At 38.8% G+C, this 7,316-nt stretch overlaps 1 protein-coding gene across 10 annotated transcripts in view; it reads right to left on the bottom strand.

The window, feature by feature from the left end:
• Nucleotides 1-7,316, bottom strand: part of trol (terribly reduced optic lobes) — a 918,151-nt gene that overhangs the window by 302,055 nt on the left and 608,780 nt on the right. The gene's annotated exons all lie outside the window — the stretch shown is intronic.

The raw sequence follows: 7,316 nt of genomic DNA on the forward strand, positions 1-7,316 counted from the left end.
CAGTCCCTTTCCTTTCTTTGAACATTTTGCTGGTAATATGGAATAAACAACAAAATTAGGTTTGTGACTCTTGTCCTACTGCTCCCCAAGAAAGTGCCTCTGCGTCAGGCGCGCTTGAAGTACGTAATCAGAAGGTCTTCCTCGTTTTGCCGGCGGACTGCACTGATACTCTCGTAGAAGTCCCATTATGACAGAATTTCTGAAGTCGGGAGCACTAATTGCCTTATTTTGAAGCTTATTGTACAATATTTTTCCATTCATTAGTGCAGTTTCAATGTCATCACTAATATCCCACTAGTCCAATACAAAATGAAGATCTTCCTCGTTGGCACTTTCTTCCGAACAATCACTATGCACATCATCACTTGTTTTGTTGTCCAAATTTACTGAACAGTCTGAATCAGAATCGGCCACTAAAAGATTGAAGATTTCTTCACTGTCATTACTAATGTTGTTCTGCGTGCTCATAGCTGCTGAGTGAAGCCTGCTATTGGCCAGACAGCTGACAGGAATGTTGACGGGCGGGAGGGTGAAAGATAACAAATCAACATAGGTCCAGTATTGGCGGCAACGTTTTCAAACAATGCTTAGTACACAGTCAATACATGACTATAGTTGTCTGTATCATTAAATGCGCCTTTATCAAAGAAGTGCGCGGAAACTACAGCAGGAAAGTACCAAGTTGACAAAAGTTGATTACCGCAGCGAATGCTATAGGGAAATAAGTCGACAAAAAATCTACTTCTGCAGCGAAAGAGTTAAAGAAATTATTGGGTTACCCACTTACATTTCACCACACAGTCTTAAAGAGGACTTGGAATTTCCTAAGCTCAATGGAAGGCCTTCATTCAGGCTGATGCATGAGAGAAGCCCACACATCGAAACCACTAGAGAGCTCCGTACCAAAACTGTCCATTGAATTCAATGCTTGCCACTTAGCAAGGAGCACATTGAACATATTGGAAAACCCCTTCTCAAGCTCATTTGAAAAATAGTGGTTCACATTACCATCAAAGGGAGAGTAATATCTTTTTCCACTGTAAGAAATAAATACTTGGATCAGTAGTAAGAGAAGTATGTCATGCAAGCAATGGACAGAAGCAGTTAAAATGAACAGTAATGTCATCCCAGTCTAATCAATCCCTGGAAGGAGTGTAAATATATCCCATAGCAGAAGATGCAACAAGTTAAAAACCTTACTTTATATATTAGAGTTCTGTTATAACGGAGAAATGATGAGAATCAGTTGACATAATACAGTTTGCCCATTGATTGCTGGAAGCATCACTTGGATATCAATGAAGAAGTTTGATGTCTTTCTACAAATGGATACACAAAATGAGTTAATATTGTTGTCAGTGACTGGGCAAAAGATACAGATAAGGTAACTGATACCACTACAAGATTCAAGGAAAATGAACTGCAGCCTCTATTAGTGTGTGAGTAGAAGGAAGCCCTATATGAACCATGCACTAATAATCTCAAAAAGAACTATGGGATTAAAAACTGGGAAGTTCACGATTTCCTAAGGAAATGCTGGACTTCCGAATAATTATAAAAAATCCTGGACATCATCATCTAGACCATGGTAGACTCTGTACTGAAAAATTTGCTGGGCATTGTTAGACACCATTTGTTTACCTTGACCTGAAACCCCATGTAGTGGATTTTCTTTTTCAATAAATTCAGAAAGATAAAGTCCACTTAACAGTCGACAATTTCAATTTTAAATCATAACTCAAATCCCACTTGCATCTAATTAAAACATCTGATAAAATTAATAAACTGATTAGGAGGCCAATCATTTTGATACCCTAATAGGAGCAGCTATTAGGTTCATTAATTTGAAAGTTGGAATATTAGCTATTTGATAACTTGATTTGGTTATCATGTCTCTATGAATTAAGGAAATGCAAACAACTATGCATTTATTTTTTCAATAAACAGTGCTCAATTCCAGTCTCTTGTCAGCTGGGCATCTAAAAATAAGAAGACAAATAATCATCACTTCATTCTCCACACATGAGTGCTTCATTTCTTTTTTTAAATTTCTTTTTTTAAGCGTATGGCTTTCAGTGCCAGGAATGTCCGAGGACAGTTTGGCTTGCGTAGTGTATGTCTTTCTATTTGATGCCAGTGGAAGTATGCTTTTCAGTTTCATCTTAGTTGAATCAACTTTAAAGATTTTCATTCTGTTGAACACAAGTCCTATTCATTGGCTGAATGGTCAGCGTTGAGGCCTTCGGTTCAGAGGGTACCGGGTTTGATTCCCGGCTGGGTCGGGGATTTTAATCACGTCTGATTAATTCTTCTGACCTGGAGACTGGGTGTTTGTGTTAGTTCCAACACTTTCCTCTTCATATTTAGGCAACACACTACACTAGTGTTTAGTATGTAATTTAGTAATGTCTCATAATTTTGGAGGTTTACCTTTAACACCCTTTCTGACGACAGCTGGATCAAACATTCCCACATTCTTACCAGTTTTACTAACACTTTTTGTAATGCCAACATCAGTCTGGTAAAAAGGCTCTCCATGCACCACCAAGTTCTTCATTAGATTTATTTTGGATCAGGTTAGAATGAAATGCTTACTGACAATAAATTTGAAGTGCCATGTGCTTCCGTTTTCCAGTTAGTAACTTGACAGTCATTCCCCAGTTCAATGACAATCCCAAATCTTTGGATGATGATGTTTGTTGTTTAAAGGGGCCTAACAGCTAGGTTAATGGCCCCTAATGGTACGAGGTGCAACAAAATGAAATGATAATTAAAACTTCAAAATGTATCCAATGACTAGAATCTAAAAAGAATGATGATCAAAAATGACCACGAGTCCAAAACCATCAGTGGATCCAATTCACAATGCCTTATTTTCTGGGATGATGTTTGTGTTCCAAAAGGGTCCAAAATCCAGCTCTCCAGCCCCTCATAAGAGTATTTTATTATTTAATTATTTTTTTTGCTAGTGGCTTTACGTTACACCAACACAGATAGGTCTTATGGCAACAATGGAATAGGAAAGGGCTAGGAGTTTGAAGGAAGCAGCCATGGCCTTAATTAAGGTACAGCCACAGCATTTGCCTGGTGTGAAAATAGGAAACCACAGAAAACCATCTTCAGGGCTACCAACAGTGGGATTCGAACCCAATATCTCCTGGATGCAAGCTCACAGCTGTCCGGTCATAATTGTCATAACAGTACTAATCACTGGTAAAGCAGGTGTTCCTCCTATGCTGGTACTAATCACAGGTAATGTAGACTCATGGGTTCCTTGCATGGTGGTAATAATCACAATGCAGACCCATGGTATGTCATGTATAATGGCACCACTCACACGTAACACAGACCCATGGTGTTCCTCACATAGTAGAACTAATCACAGGCGCCAGTTAGATCCGTGGTGTTCCTTACATAGTGGTACCAATCACAAGCTACATATACTCATGATGTTGCTAACATAGTGATACTAATCATAGACACTGTAGACCCATGGTGTATCATACATTATGATATCATCCACAAGCAACATAGACCCACAGTGTTCCTCACATAATGGCACTACTCATAGGTAATGCAGACCCATTCTAAACACAGTGGAACCAACCCATTCGAACACAGCATTCAGCACCTATTCCCACTAGACGCTAGTCTCTGCAGCCGAGCGCCTGCTCCCCATCCTCGGTGGGATGTACACAGGGGTTCTAATCACAGGCATCGCCCAAACCCATGGTCTTCCTCACATAATGGTACTGCTCCTAAGTAACTCAGACCCATGATGTTTCTCTCATGGTGCTACTAATCGCAAGTAACATTGACCCATGAGGTTCCTCATTTTTTGGTACTAATCACAAGTAGCCTCATGGTTCTAATTTCACCATCCCTTGGTCACCCCTTTTTGTTGCCTCTTACAACAGGCAGGGATACTGCGTCCCCCACCCACAGGAGGTCAAATCTTTGGAAAATGTTTTTGTACTTATCCAGACATGTGAAAGTTTCCTTTCTTTCTTTTTTAAAACAGTTACATACAGTACATTTTTTTAAATATCTGCTTGATTCTGCCAAAAACTCTATCACCTGGAAAATAGGAATGCTCAGTTACCAGGTACATCACTTCAGTTGACTTCAATTAATGATATGCATTAAGAAACCATTTAAGAAGGGATGCCATGATGATATGGTTCTTATATTGGCCCCCACCCGATGCACACAAGTCATATTCTATGCCAGAGAAGTCAGTTTGGCTGAGTCTGTGGTAGACAGCAGAGGTGATCTCACTGGAGCCCTTGTGAAAGGCCTACTAGTTTTCTGTCCATATGTACATTAAAGTCTTACCCAGAGTCTCCTTGTCTCTAGAATAACCTTGTACAAAACATAGGTTATAAGATACAGTTGCTGTCTGCAGTAAGCAGACTGATCAGGTAACTTAGGGGAAACCTGATTTTGCTGGCAGTTAAAACTCAAAATGAGAAGAGCATCCATCCTGTCTCAAAGTATAAATAATACACTTTTGCTTGTAATGTATGAATGTTTTTCAATCAAAATGTTGGTTTTCTTGGCTAGATCTACCTCACTTTTCTTTCATTCTGAAGGCTGTTATCTAAGCTGCAAATTCAATTGAATTTGATTCAATTCAACTGAAGTCCTTTAGGATCCACATTAAAAACAGAATAGTTGCAGCCACAAAAGCAATCTTTAACATCAAAGCACTGCCCAAAATTCCTCTAAATACAGCAATGCATCTCTTCAATAGACAGATAATTCCTATACTAACATGGAATAGAAGTAATTTGAAAAATACTGAGCATGAGAGACCTCCACACTATAGAGAATTTCAATGCATATGTCCTGAAACATACTGTACTCTAGGAATATCCAGAAAGTGCTTTTACCAACATGTAAGCCACTAACTCTAGACTAGCTTACGTTGGCATAAGAAACCTTCCTTATAGATTTACAGATTAAGTTTGGTCTGTCTGTCTTCTACAACCAAATGGATGGAACAGCTTGAAGAAGGGAAAGGAAAGAAGAGAGATATGGCCAAAATTCTATGCAAGGGGGGCCGTTTGATAAACAGGTCATTATCTGGCACAAATTCGGACCAACGACACTTCATTAATTCACTAGCTGTACGTGGATTCCACCACAAATTTTGCTAGTCAGAATGTTACCATGAAGGCCCCAGGGGCTCTTGACTTGGGAGCGTGGGTTGGCGACCACGGGGCCCTTAGGCGAGTCCTGGCAATGCTTCCAGTTACTAATGCCAGGCTCCTCACTTTCATTTATTCTATCCGACCTCCCTTGGTCAACTCTTGTTCTTTTTCGATCCTGGCGGTATTACAGTACTTGAGGCCTAGGGAGTCTTTCTTTGGCCGATGCCTTCATTTTTCTCTCAGATTAGTGTTATATAGAGTATGGTTGCCTAGTTGTACTTCCTCTTAAAACAATAATCACCACCACCACCACCACCTGTTACCACAAACTGAATGAGAGTTTTATAATCTGTGAACTGTGTGACCAGTTTTGTAACCAATACCATGTTACTCATTGTGTTAAACAGGACAGATCACTAATTGAATTTTGCCAAACCTAACTCGTGCATTATGTAACTCTGCACATCCTGTGTGTATTAATTAATTAATTCATTCATTTATTTATTCATTTATTCATTTATTTATTCATTTATTCATTTATTCATTTATTCATTTATTACTTTAAAGAATGGTTTCAGGATTAGAATGACATTCACTATGCCAACTGAGAATAGAAGGGAGTTCTTTAAACTTGTCTATCCGTAAAGTGAATTTCCATGGTTTCCTCACTTCAATTCCAAATGAATGTCACAATGACAAACATGGAGAAAGAACCTCTCTCTTTCCATCCCCCCTCTCTTATAAGAAGCAACAACAAAAATACTTACACATGACTACAAATGCTTAAATGGTTTATAAGAAAGCACCTCTACTTTATGCATTACCAACCAAGATGGCTACGTGGTTTGGGTCACGTAGGTGTGAACTTGCTTTTGGGAGACAGACAGTTCAAACCTCACTGTCAGCAGCACTGAGGATGGTTTTCCATGGTTTCTCCATTTTCACACCAGGCAAATGCTGGGGCTTAATTAAGGCCATGGTTGCTTCCTTCACATTCCTAACCTGTCCTATTCCATCATCGCCATAAGAACCGTCTGTGTCAGTGCAACATAAAAGAAATGGCCAAAGACCCTCACTGAAGTCAATCATTGGCATTCCTCTTACCTACACATATTCAGTATGCAACTGTAAATATTGGAAATATTGTAATTATGCCTACATCATAGCAGCACAACAACTATAAGTGAATACATCACCTGGTTTCTTATATCTAAAATGATAAAAGTTTGGTTATAGTGTATTATATTCAGAATCCTTTAACTTCTATCAAAGAAATATTATAAGCAATAGCAGGCCCAAAAAAAGGAATATAAAGCAAAAATGTCTAGGATTATTTTATAAGGCTTTGACATTACTTTAAATTTTGCATTTTGATCTTTCATTGTTTCACATAAATGCCACTCTCATCAAAGAAATGTAAATATTGTTGGTTTCCATAGCAACTTTCCTTTGTCTGAAAGGGCCATCACCAAAAAAAAAACCACCATGTATTTCGGCAACTCAAAATTATAAAGTGTTTCATCACAATGGCTGTTTCCATCATAAGTCCAATTAGAACTTCAATGTTTAGAAGGATACCTGTGGGCAATGTCAGAAGGTATAGTGACCAAGAAGGTCCAGTGGCCAAGAGAGGCTTAATTTTAGGGGTCTACACTGATCCAGAGACCAAAGAACATAAATTGACACCAGCTGCTGACCGGTTTAATAATTCAATTGGAAAAAAACTAGAAGAAATAATAAAAACTGAGGAAATTCTAACACTAGGGAAAGCAAATATATTTCAAAATATAGATACTGAATACTATTCAGTAGCAGTTGTTGGCCTTGGAAAAGAAGAAACTGGTTATAACTCAATCGAAAATTTGGATGAATGTAATGAAAATGTTCGGATTGCAGCAGGTGCAGCAGCTGCCAAACTGCAGAGACATGGTGTCTCTCATGTTGATATTGATGGCATGGGAAATCCGGAGGCAGCTGCAGAAGGAGCTGGCTTGGCTTTATGGAAGTTTCAAGGTCTTAAGGCAACTCAAGAAGTAATTCCTTCCCTTGAGTTGTATGCTGAGGATGATAAAGAAGCTTTCCAAAGAGGACTGCTTAAAGCAGAGGCACAAAATTTTGCTAGAAGGTTAAGTGAATCTCCTGCTAACATAATGACACCAGCAA

This window comes from Anabrus simplex, chromosome 6 (genome assembly GCF_040414725.1).
Source record: "Anabrus simplex isolate iqAnaSimp1 chromosome 6, ASM4041472v1, whole genome shotgun sequence".
In the NCBI taxonomy this organism is placed as follows: Eukaryota; Metazoa; Arthropoda; class Insecta; order Orthoptera; family Tettigoniidae; genus Anabrus; species Anabrus simplex.